The sequence below is a fragment of the Neomonachus schauinslandi genome, chromosome 8, assembly GCF_002201575.2.
Source record: "Neomonachus schauinslandi chromosome 8, ASM220157v2, whole genome shotgun sequence".
NCBI classification, from domain to species: Eukaryota; Metazoa; Chordata; class Mammalia; order Carnivora; family Phocidae; genus Neomonachus; species Neomonachus schauinslandi.
The window spans coordinates 145,474,410-145,484,803 of record NC_058410.1 but is presented as its reverse complement, the minus strand read 5'-3'; the positions used below and the strand labels follow the sequence as shown (position 1 = coordinate 145,484,803).

Below are 10,394 nucleotides of genomic sequence, written 5' to 3'. Positions count from 1 at the left end.
GGGTGTGGCAACCCTGCGCGCTGAGCTCCGACCCGAAGCGGTCTCCGGGCAGGTGGACACCCGGCGGCCCTCCTCCCGTCCCGCACCCCCGCCCGGGCGCTGGCACGCCTCGACGTGCGCTCCGGACGCCTCCCGCTCCGGACCGTGTGCCGTCCCGCGGGTGCCCGGGCCGGACGCCTGCGGCCCCTGGACTTGGGGCTGTCTCCTGGCGCGGACGGCAGCAGGCCTCAGGAGGAACCTGTGCGTGTTGTGCAAGACGGTCGCACGCGAGCGCGTGGACTGCTGATGCGCAAGCAGTCGGACGCGGGGCCCGCGCAGTGCAGGCCTGGGCGGGCATCTAGGAAGTCTCCTCCTGGTGCGGGGGGTGGGGTCGTAGCTCGGAGGAAGCGGAGCGAAGGCAGGAGCATCAACGGCTACTTTGTCCATCTGACTCGGGTTTGGGAAGCTGTTGTTGCCGGAGAGCATTTCCGAAGGGTAGGGGGAGAGTAACCTGGGGCAGAGCTAAGTCGAAGCGAAGTAAAACCCACTGTCACTGTTAAAATCATGTGCTGAGGGCCTTTCGTCACCTGCCTCCTTAGCGCAGTAGGCAGCGCGTCAGTCTCATAATCTGAAGGTCCTGAGTTCGAACCTCAGAGGGGGCAGTTCCGTTTTGCGCGGACTCGGTCAGGAAATAACGCCCCTCCTTGACGTTATGCTGCCAGGGAGGCTAAGTCTCAACTTTCTTCCGCCTGATGAGTGGATACGTACATACGGAGATTCTTCTTTAGTTCTACACGTGCAATGACTTCGTCTCTTTCCAATGAACAAGCTCTTTTGCCCAAGTTCCTCTCATTTTGATTCCTTCTTGGGAGGCCATCCCTCGATTGATGCAACTTAATTTACTGAAAAAACCAGTGGACAGATGAGTGAAAACCTGATATTGAATTTTCTCAGCAAGTCCTGTAGCTTCCTCTTCTTACATGCATGCTATCTGCTTGCCCTGGCCTCCCTGTATAATCTGGTTCTAACTAGTTTCCCACTGCACTGGTCAGTGATCCACGAAAACAGGTGTGCAAGGATTCCCACCAGAAGCTGGAAGAGGCGAGGAAGGATTCATCCCTGGAACCTTCGGAGGGAGCACAGCCCTGTCAATACCCCGATTTTGGACTTCCAGCTTGTGGCAATTTGTTAAGGCAGCGTTAGGAAATTAATACTCAGCCACCAAACTCCCACTACATCGCTGCACCTGTTTCATTGTCTTCATAGCACTTATTACTATATGAGTTGCCTTGTCCTTTTATTTAACACCCTTATTGTCTATTACCCATCCACCTGCTTAGACAGTGTATTATGTGAAAGTCATCACTGGTCTGTTTTATCCACTCCCGTATTCCCAGTGCCTAACTCAGCATCTGACAATGAACACTTGTCAACTAAATCAATGAATTCATTAGCATAGTAAATCTTTTTCTTCCGTATTCCTCATCACTCTTACTCAAGGCAATGAACATCTCAAATCTGGATTTTTGCAATAGTCCCCACAGGAGACACACCTACTGAAATTCACCCTGCAGGCCATACCTCTCTGATTCAGTCGGTGCTGGAAGAAGAGAGGGCAATACTTGGACTGCTCCTGCAAAATGTCTGCTGGACCTGAGAATTTGTATTTCAGGAGAGCTCTGTCAACAGTTCATTCTGATGCAGACTCAAGAAGGCATATAACACGGCTCATCTTAGTGTCTTCTGGACCCTCGGCCTCTGGTTCCAGAAGCCTGCATCTGCCACCGTTTAAGAGATGCACTAAAAGATTCGGGAGAGGCCAAAGAACTGGATGGGCTAGTCAGGCAGTTGTTTAGAGAATGCTTGATCCTGGTCGGAGCCATCACTAGTCAGAATCTGTCCCTCTCCTTTGTAGAAACAGAAACTATTTTTTAATTTATCCCAGAGTTTTTCAGGCTTGCAGGACTGACACAGAGTAACCAAACGTCAGAGACATTCCAAGCCAGACTGTGAATATATTATAGCCATATTCGTGGTTGATTAGCATATTCTCACCTATGTAAAATAAACTCTACAGTGGAAATCAAATCTATGCATCTGCGATAGGAGTACCAGAAGTAATAAAATATCAGTGACTATGCTATCAAGCAACAATGGTCTGGTGCATTCACCACCAAAAATGAAGCCAAGCTGATTTAAAAGTTGTATTGGTCCATGTGGTTGGCCCTGGGCGGACTCTGGAAACACGGAGTTCTGAGCATAGCATGTTACTTTCCAAAAGAAGGTTACGATACCTTTATAAGGTATTGTACAATGCAAGGTTAGATGAGAGTTTTTAGTTCTATTTAATTTTTATCCTTGTCACCCTTATTGAACTTGAATGTCCAAAAAAGCCTCCACAGCCAGTCATTTACCAACCAGCTCTTGAGTAGAGTTCTTGTGCTTCACTCAGGGAATTCTAGAAATGGCCAACCACGTCCTTTACAAAGGGGGGGTAATAACTTCACTCTGGCCTAATTTGTTTTAGTTAAATGAGATCAAAGGCAAAAATTATGACTCTGGGACTATGCACATTTAGTTCTCTTCACAGAGATTTGGGCCATCTTACTCTAAAGCTCCCACCTATTCACTACTATCTTTCTTCACTTACCCATTTTGTGGGCTAGACATACTTAACCTTAAAGGTTTTCTGTTGGTGTTGCAACCTAGGTAATTTGTCCCTGTCCCATTTCTGCATAAAACAGACAACTTTCCAAAGGTGTAGTCAGAGTTAGATGCTGAAAAACCAAGAAATGTGCCCAAACAGGGACTTGAACCCTGGACCCTCAGATTAAAAGTCTGATGCTCTACCGACTGAGCTACCTGGGCACCACACTGTGGGGGGGTTTCCTCTGTGTCCTAGTGTGAAAAAAAAGTGTATGTCCAGAATGCAAATATCTTTCTTTTTATTCTATCATTATTAATATTTTTAATGTCTCTCTTTTTAAATTCTGTTTGTGTTCCTTTTCCTTATTCCCAACTCCATCCCTTGCCCTTTTGAATACGCTCCAGACAACTTCTGCCCCCAGGTCACTGGGGAAAAGTAACTTACATCCTTGTTTTAACACAATGATTGTCATGTGGTTCATTTCTAATTATGCATTTATTCATGCCACCATTAAAGGCAGATTTGAGGTGGTCTTCACAACTATACTATAATAAGATAAAATGGAAAAAGTTAATAGATTTAAATCAGGATAAAGGGAGAACTGAGGTAGAAAATTAAGAAAAAAAAATATGCACACTATAAATAGTGCCCCAACCCCCCCCATACACATACACACACACACACACACACACCTCCAATAGCGTGGATTGTAAAGGGAGGTGATCTCTTCAAGGGGGTGAGGAGACTTCTCCCAGGAAGTGTTGTTTTAAACTGAGATTTGAAGGCTTGGTATAATAAATTGGAGAAAAATGTGGCTCCAGCATTCCCAGGAAAGAGAGCACAGCACCTTCACAGTGCTGAAGGCAGGCCCCAGGTGCTGGCAGGCAGAAGGCTAGGGACAGAGTTGATGGCAGGGAGGGGGACAGGAAGTCAGGGGCCTAGCAGAGACCGACAGGTTCTGAGGTTATTGTGGCCAGGTGTGTGGAGTGGAGACCTCACCCTTGAGGCAATGCAAAGTCACTGGGGACTTTAAGCAGAGAGAAACAACATGATCAGAGATGATCCTGGAGAGACTATGCTGGTCTCACATACAGAATGGGCCAGAATGGGGCAAGACACGATAGGAACACAGAGTAGGCCACTGTGAAGTAGAAGGCCACGCGGATTTGGCCTAGGGACCATGTGGTGGGAGGACAATGGTGCAGAGCACGTCCTAGGCCCAGGATTCCAAAATGTGGTTCAACTGATTGCATTCAAGCCCCAGGGCAAAGCTTTGGGAAATGTAATTGGTGGATGCCCAGCCCACACACTACAGCATAGAGTATGCAAGGATGGATTTAAAGCTGAGAGGGAATAGATTCAGAGGGAAGGACACAGCTTTGATTAGTGCCCTGCCTATACTCAGTTCTCAGTAAATACCTTACTGAGTAAATTCCTACTCCATAAGCTGAGATGTTAGAGCAAGATATTAAATATCCATCATGCTCACTTTTGTTTGAGATGGTGTTTATCTTGACTCTAAATATCACTTCCTGTTTCTCTCTGGTGACTTAGAGTCCAGTAAAGGGTACTAGGCGCAGGAAAAGAGGGACAATGCAATGAGACTGAGACGGGATCATTTTTTTTTCACATAGGATGTCATTGGTGATCTGGTGGTAAGCAATTCCAGAAGAATGGTAAGAGATGCCCAAGCAGTAATAAAAAAAATTTATTGCACACCATCCTGCACCCTCCCCACCCCCAAACAGCCTTCTGTCGGCCCCTCCTCTCAGCGCCCCTGAGCCAGTAAGGTTCTGACCCTGGTGTTTTTGTAACAAAAACGATTGTCAAGCCTATCTGAAAGGCGTTTTGAAGATCTAGCTGTGTCTGCAACTGGTATAAGAAAGAACCAGAAGACTTTGGAGTACTGAATGCTTAGCGGAAAATCACTATTTTGTAACTGAACATTACATGGTTCTGTTGAACAACAGCGAATTGCCCGTCAGTCTTATCAAGCGATTTCCTAGATTTAAAAAAAGATACATTGTACACTTTTTGGCGTAAAAAAAGAGAAAGACCGAAGATTTGTCAAGATTGAAAGCGAAAAGGAAGGCTCTGCCCCCTCTGAGGTTCGAACTCAGGACCTTCAGATTATGAGACTGACGCGCTGCCTACTGCGCTAAGGAGGCACCTATCACTACCAATCGCACAAAACACCTACCAACATCTCCCTACGACCTAGTCGTCTCCAGCTCCGCGAACCGGGGTTCCACAACCATCCGCACCAAGCTACGCACGGCTTGGGGGCGAGCGCTGCGCGGGACAGGGCGCCCGGCCCGGCCCCTCGCGGCCCTTCCCGCGGAGACGCGGCCGCGCGCGCGCCCGAGCCGGGCTGAGCCGGAGCCCCGCGGCCGCCCCACCCGCAGGCGCCTGGACCTTCGCGAGCGCGGGACGCAGGGGCGGCGGGCGCGCTCTTGCCTCCGCCCGCGGTCCGCGGGATTCCTCCTTGGCTTCTGCTCCCTCTTAGCAGCTCCCGGGCTCGCCCCGAACGGCCGGACTTGCTCGCTCCTGGAGTCGGGGGGCTCACTTCCCGCCGTCCCAGCCCATCTGCAGCCGCACCTTCGCTGCAGCGCTGGTGACCAGCCGGGCGGGGGGCCTCCGCCCGCGGCGCCCGGTTCAGGGCCAGCCTGGAGCCGCGAGGAGGCCGAGTGGGGGTCGAGCGGGCCGGGGTCCCCGCGCTAAGTGGGGGCTGGGAGCGGCGCGGGGACGCGAGCAGGGGCGGGAGACGCGCGACCTTCAGTCGGAGAAGCGCAGGCGGCCCGCAGCGCTCAGGCGGTAGCGTGGCCGAGCGGTCTAAGGCGCTGGATTAAGGCTCCAGTCTCTTCGGGGGCGTGGGTTCGAATCCCACCGCTGCCAAAACGTTTTTTACGGCTCTCTGGCTGCGTACACGTCCCTTTCTCACTCACAGCGTGGGCAGATACCCAGAGGCTCCAAGTCCAGGCAGGGGCCCCTCCTCTACACCCTCTGTCTTCCCAGGGGCCACGGAGAGCGCCCATTCACACCGCCCCCAACACATGGTGGGTCTTCAATCAACAAAAAGCCAAAGAGCACCTACTGTGTGTGATAGTGATTCCCTCCATCCTTGTATTTTTACCACCCAGAAGTATCCAACATGTAACAAACCTTCATTTAATACACTCATTTATTTTAGAAAATATTTATTCATCCTCTTCTATGTGCCAGGGGCTTTCCTAGGCCCTGCAGATACAGCAGCACTTACTTATTATTCAATAAACGATGGACGAAGGAAGAGCGGTCAGTCTCCCTGAATCCGCTGTTCTGGGCATGCCCGCTGCCTTTGGTTTCCGGTTCTGACCCTTCCCGGTGTTGATCGGAACCGCCGCGACTGCCCGCGCGCTTAGGCTCCCCCTGTTCCTGCTCCAAGCACTTCTCTCCGCCCTCCAGGCTTCTTCTCATGCTCCAGGTCTCAGCTTGGAAGCGCTTTCTCCTGGAAGCGCTTTCTCCTGGAAGCCTGCCTTGATCTCCCCCTCCAGAATTACAATTAGTCACTGAAGACATGGAGAGGAACAACAGGAAGGTTCCCTGCCCTGGTGCCTCGTAGGGAAGACAAGCATTAGACGCATGATGGCCCCAAGACGACACAACTTCTACTGTGGAGAGTGAGCTTGGACTCTGAATGAGAGCTTAGATACAGTGTTACCAGAACAAAGAATGTAGGCGAATAATACAACAGCACAAGGTATAGAAGGACACCCTTCAGATTAGTCCCGGTGGTAACAGTGTCCGAGGAGAGATAAGGGGGAGATTATAAATTTTACCTGAGACACTTCTGCACTTCAGCCTGAGTTGTTAGAATGAGTGGATATTTGCTTCATAAATCAAATAACTGGATTCATGAATTTATAAGTGAATTTTTAAAAATCCCAACCTGATAAAGACAGCAAAGGAGAAATGCTGCGTGCTGGGGAGAGTAGAGTGCCCCAGGCCTCAGCACAAGCACTGTCCCTTCGCACGCTTTCCTCATTTGCTGTCTGCCCTTCACTGGGTATTCCTGTCGCTGTGTGTTGGCATGTTCCATTATCGCTCTATCCATCACGTGGCATTTACCATAACTTTTGGAAACTTTTGTCTAATTGCCTGCTTTTCCTCATGCATCATAAACTTTGTCAGATACAGAACCACATTTCTCTGGCTTCCCCATATCAGGAAAACTGAATAGATAATTTGGGTAAATTTCAATGAATAAATATACGAAAGAACAGCTGTCTAATTTGTGAAGTAAGCAGGGTATACAGAGCTGAGCCCCCAGGAAGACCCTGAGATCTTCAGTTTCATGTAGGGTCATGTGTTCTGAAGCCCCCTTTCTCCAGGACACTCCAGCCAAGGTTGGTTGTAGACTGCTGATTATGCCACAATGACTTGCTCTTTCTGAATTCAGCTCTGCTACCAGGTGACTGCAAGTCATTCTTGCTTAGATTACCAGACAACGGATTGTTTCTGGATTGTGGGACCCAGGCATCTCTCCACCCTCTCCAAGTCATTCCCTTTGGTGGTCTTCATTTGTTTGCATTCACCCTGCAGTATTTGTGAATCACCCATGGGCAATCCAAGGAAAAGGTGCAGCCTTTTGAATTCTGCCCTCAAAAATAAACCAACCCCTGGCCATCTGCCTCATTTTCCAGGTCTTTACCCACTATCCTTTCCAAGGGACTAAATGTGCTAAGGTTGAAAAAGCAGTCATTCATACCCCTTCCTTCTTGCCTATCCTCAGAGAGGAGTTGAAAGCCTATAGTTAAATAACGGGCTTTTGATGTGCTGGTATCCTTTTAAAACCAGTGGACATTTTTCTTATTCTTTAAGAATAAGGTTGTGGCTCATGGGAATACAAAGGATGCCAACCGTACTGGGGGAAAAAGACTTGGTTCATTACTCAGATAGATCTAAGATAAATTAGACTATCTTTTAAGGCCAGGAGACTCGTGAACATGGAATGCAGACTTGTGTCTGTGTAAACACAAGAACTTTAGTCACCTGGTCAAAAGTCTTTGAGTTTCACTGCTTCCCCACCACCACCACCACCACCATGTTTATTGAGATTCTATTTTGTGACTGGCGCCTTGCTTGGTTGGAGATCCAGCAAATGGATGAGTTAAAGAAAATGATTCAGGGATTCCTTAGCAATTCAGCCTCTGGAGACTACCAGAGGCACATTGAGAACAGATGGTCAATACTTAATATTTAGATTGAGTGAAGGTTCATTTATACCTAAGTATTTCTTCCAGTCATGCTCTCTATACAATCTCTTTGTTATGTGTTGTTCTTACAGTTACTAGGTAAATAATCATGTTATCTTAATGAAGTTAACATTTTGGAAACCTAAATGAGTATGCCTAGCACTAGGATGTCTTCTCTTGGCCATCCACACCTGAGGACCCCTATTTATGGTTCCCTATGAACACTGGAATGTCCACCTGGGAACTGTGACCGGGAAAGGACAAAAACAAAGCAAAACAAAAGATGCAACAGTCATCCCGCTTAGCCTTGTCAGATTTAGCCTATGGGGAGAAAGAAAAGGAAACCCTCCCAAAAGTCTAAAGCTGGGCTCTTCCGCCGAATATTCAGGCACTCATCCTTTTATCAATGCCCTCAGGAAACACGCTCGATGAAGCTTCTATTAGTACAAGACTTGTGGTGTCAAAGAGGAAAGAGATGGGGTCCGGCACTGGAGACATTCTGGGGTGGATGACAGATCTTCAGATTCCGAGCCCGTGAGGACATCTGAGCAGGGAAGCAGCGAGACCCTGCGAGCTTGCTCTAGAGGCGTCTGCAGGTTCTTTGAGTAAGTGAAGCTATAGAAAGGAGATGTTACATTTTTCTTTTCTCCCTTTTGAACAGTGAGATGAAAATCCAATTTGCCTTTTGCGTGAGTCAGAAATGAAGGCAAAACCACCAGAAGAACATCCTCCGGACCATGCGCTGCCCTGACATCGAGGGGAAGAAACCCGGGAATTAGGGGCGGTGGAAACGGTCCGTGATCGCCTCCTTCCCACCACCTGCCACCCATCTGCCACTCCGATGTTTGGCTTTTCCATCGCCTTGAGGCTGGAAAGAGCAGGGATTTTCCATTCCCCCCACCTCCCCCCAAAAATGCCCTCGTAGATCAAAAAAAAAAAAAATCAAGTAGGAAAAAGAGAGCTTTCGCTTAAAGTGGCCCTTCATTTTCGATTGTATTCTATACAGCGCTCATTTAAAAAAAAAAAAAAAAAAAAAAAAGGAAGAGATCCCAGCTGGACCGTGTAGACAACCTCCACCAAGCGGGGTTCCATGGTGTAATGGTTAGCACTCTGGACTCTGAATCCAGCGATCCGAGTTCAAATCTCGGTGGAACCTTTCTATTTCCCGTCTTTTTGCCTGACTTCCGCGTTTCACTTTGGGCAGGTGGATTTTTGATGGGCTGGGGCAGGACCCGCGCGCAGGACCTGCCGCGGGGCGCCCAGGTCTCAGGCCCTGGGTCCACGCGCGCTCGGGGAACGGCGTGCGATGCACTAAGAGGGCACAGGGGACAAGGAGGGCCGGTGGACTGCAACCAAAACGGGGGAAGGCAGGAGCCAGACCTCACCGAGGCCCGTTGTTTAGGTCGCAAAAGGAAAAGCAGAGAGAAGACGGAAGAAATGCAGTTGAGATGAGAGGCAGGGGGAAAAGAGTGTGTCAGAAGTGGGATTCGAACCCACGCCTCCATGCGGAGACCAGAACCCTCTTTCCGAGGAAGCGAAGCTTGAGTCTGGCGCCTTAGACCACTCGGCCATCCTGACACGCGGGACCGCCTTCCCCAAATGAGTAAAATCTTGCATTGTTATGAATGAACGCCCACTCTGAGCCGTTAGGATTTTCTACCGCTTACGGTGCATCCGAGAAGTGGGAATGAACTGAACCACTTTCTTGGCGGATCCGGAGCTTCGCGTGAACTCGCGAGGCTTGGCTCCGGGCGCAGGCTGCGATTCGGGATGCCTCTCCCGCCCTCCGCCTTCCCCGCCCCGCCGGGACCCCGGGGCGCAGGAACGACCCCAGCTGACCTTGGAGAGCCCCTGTGTGTACCCGCAGCGCGGCTCGGGAAGAACGCGCGGAGCTCAGCCGGGACGTGGGCGAGCGGGTGTAGACTGGGAGACCACCGGCGCGCGGGTCTAGACCAGGGGGGCGGGGCGAGCGGGCCGGGGGCTGGGGGTAGCTGCGGAGTCCCGCCGGGTCCGCAGGTCCCGGAGCCCGAGGACAGGTCCGCCGGCTCCGTGTGCTTCCCGCGGGAGCCCGGGTGCGCGGGCGACAAAGGACAGACGCCGACCTTGAAGGCCCCGCAACCACACGGTCTCCCCGCGTCCGCAGACTCTCCAGCCGCGAGTTCGCTCCACCCCCACCGCCCTACAGCCGGTCTGCAGGTCTTCACCTCAACCAGGAACCACGAACAACTCATCGGATGCTTGTGAAAATATTTCTAGGATAAAGACCAAAACTAACAGACAGGAGCTGGGAAAAGAACTAAGGCGAAACAAACGCATGCGGGAAACTGAATTTTTAAAAATTATAATTAAGTCCTCAGTGAGGTAAGAGACAAGGGGGAACATTCGTGAGACAAGGGGGAAGGCTGAAAATTAATATTATGATGGCAGAAATGTCTTTTTAAGAATTTCAAAATAAGGCTGCAGAAATCTTGAAAGTGTGGGGTGGAGATGGAAAGCCGGAGAGAGTCCAACAGAACATAAAAGGGTATTTGGTA

The 10,394-nt window shown here is 50.0% G+C and overlaps 6 non-coding genes across 6 annotated transcripts; 3 read left to right on the top strand and 3 right to left on the bottom strand.

Annotated features, from left to right (window-relative positions):
- The first annotated feature begins 568 nt into the window (after positions 1 to 568).
- Positions 569 to 641, top strand: TRNAM-CAU. The gene has a single exon. It is a non-coding gene; the product is annotated as a tRNA-Met (tRNA).
- A 2,133-nt stretch (positions 642 to 2,774) lies between these two features.
- TRNAK-UUU lies at positions 2,775 to 2,847 on the bottom strand. Its single transcript has one exon. It is a non-coding gene; the product is annotated as a tRNA-Lys (tRNA).
- A 1,874-nt stretch (positions 2,848 to 4,721) lies between these two features.
- Positions 4,722 to 4,794, bottom strand: TRNAM-CAU. The gene has a single exon. It is a non-coding gene; the product is annotated as a tRNA-Met (tRNA).
- A 645-nt stretch (positions 4,795 to 5,439) lies between these two features.
- Positions 5,440 to 5,521, top strand: TRNAL-AAG. Its single transcript has one exon. It is a non-coding gene; the product is annotated as a tRNA-Leu (tRNA).
- A 3,423-nt stretch (positions 5,522 to 8,944) lies between these two features.
- TRNAQ-CUG lies at positions 8,945 to 9,016 on the top strand. Its single transcript has one exon. It is a non-coding gene; the product is annotated as a tRNA-Gln (tRNA).
- Positions 9,017 to 9,332: 316 nt separating this feature from the next.
- TRNAL-CAA lies at positions 9,333 to 9,438 on the bottom strand. Its single transcript has 2 exons — positions 9,401 to 9,438; positions 9,333 to 9,378 (listed from the first exon to the last, which is right to left on the bottom strand). It is a non-coding gene; the product is annotated as a tRNA-Leu (tRNA).
- Between the last annotated feature and the right edge of the window lie 956 nt (positions 9,439 to 10,394).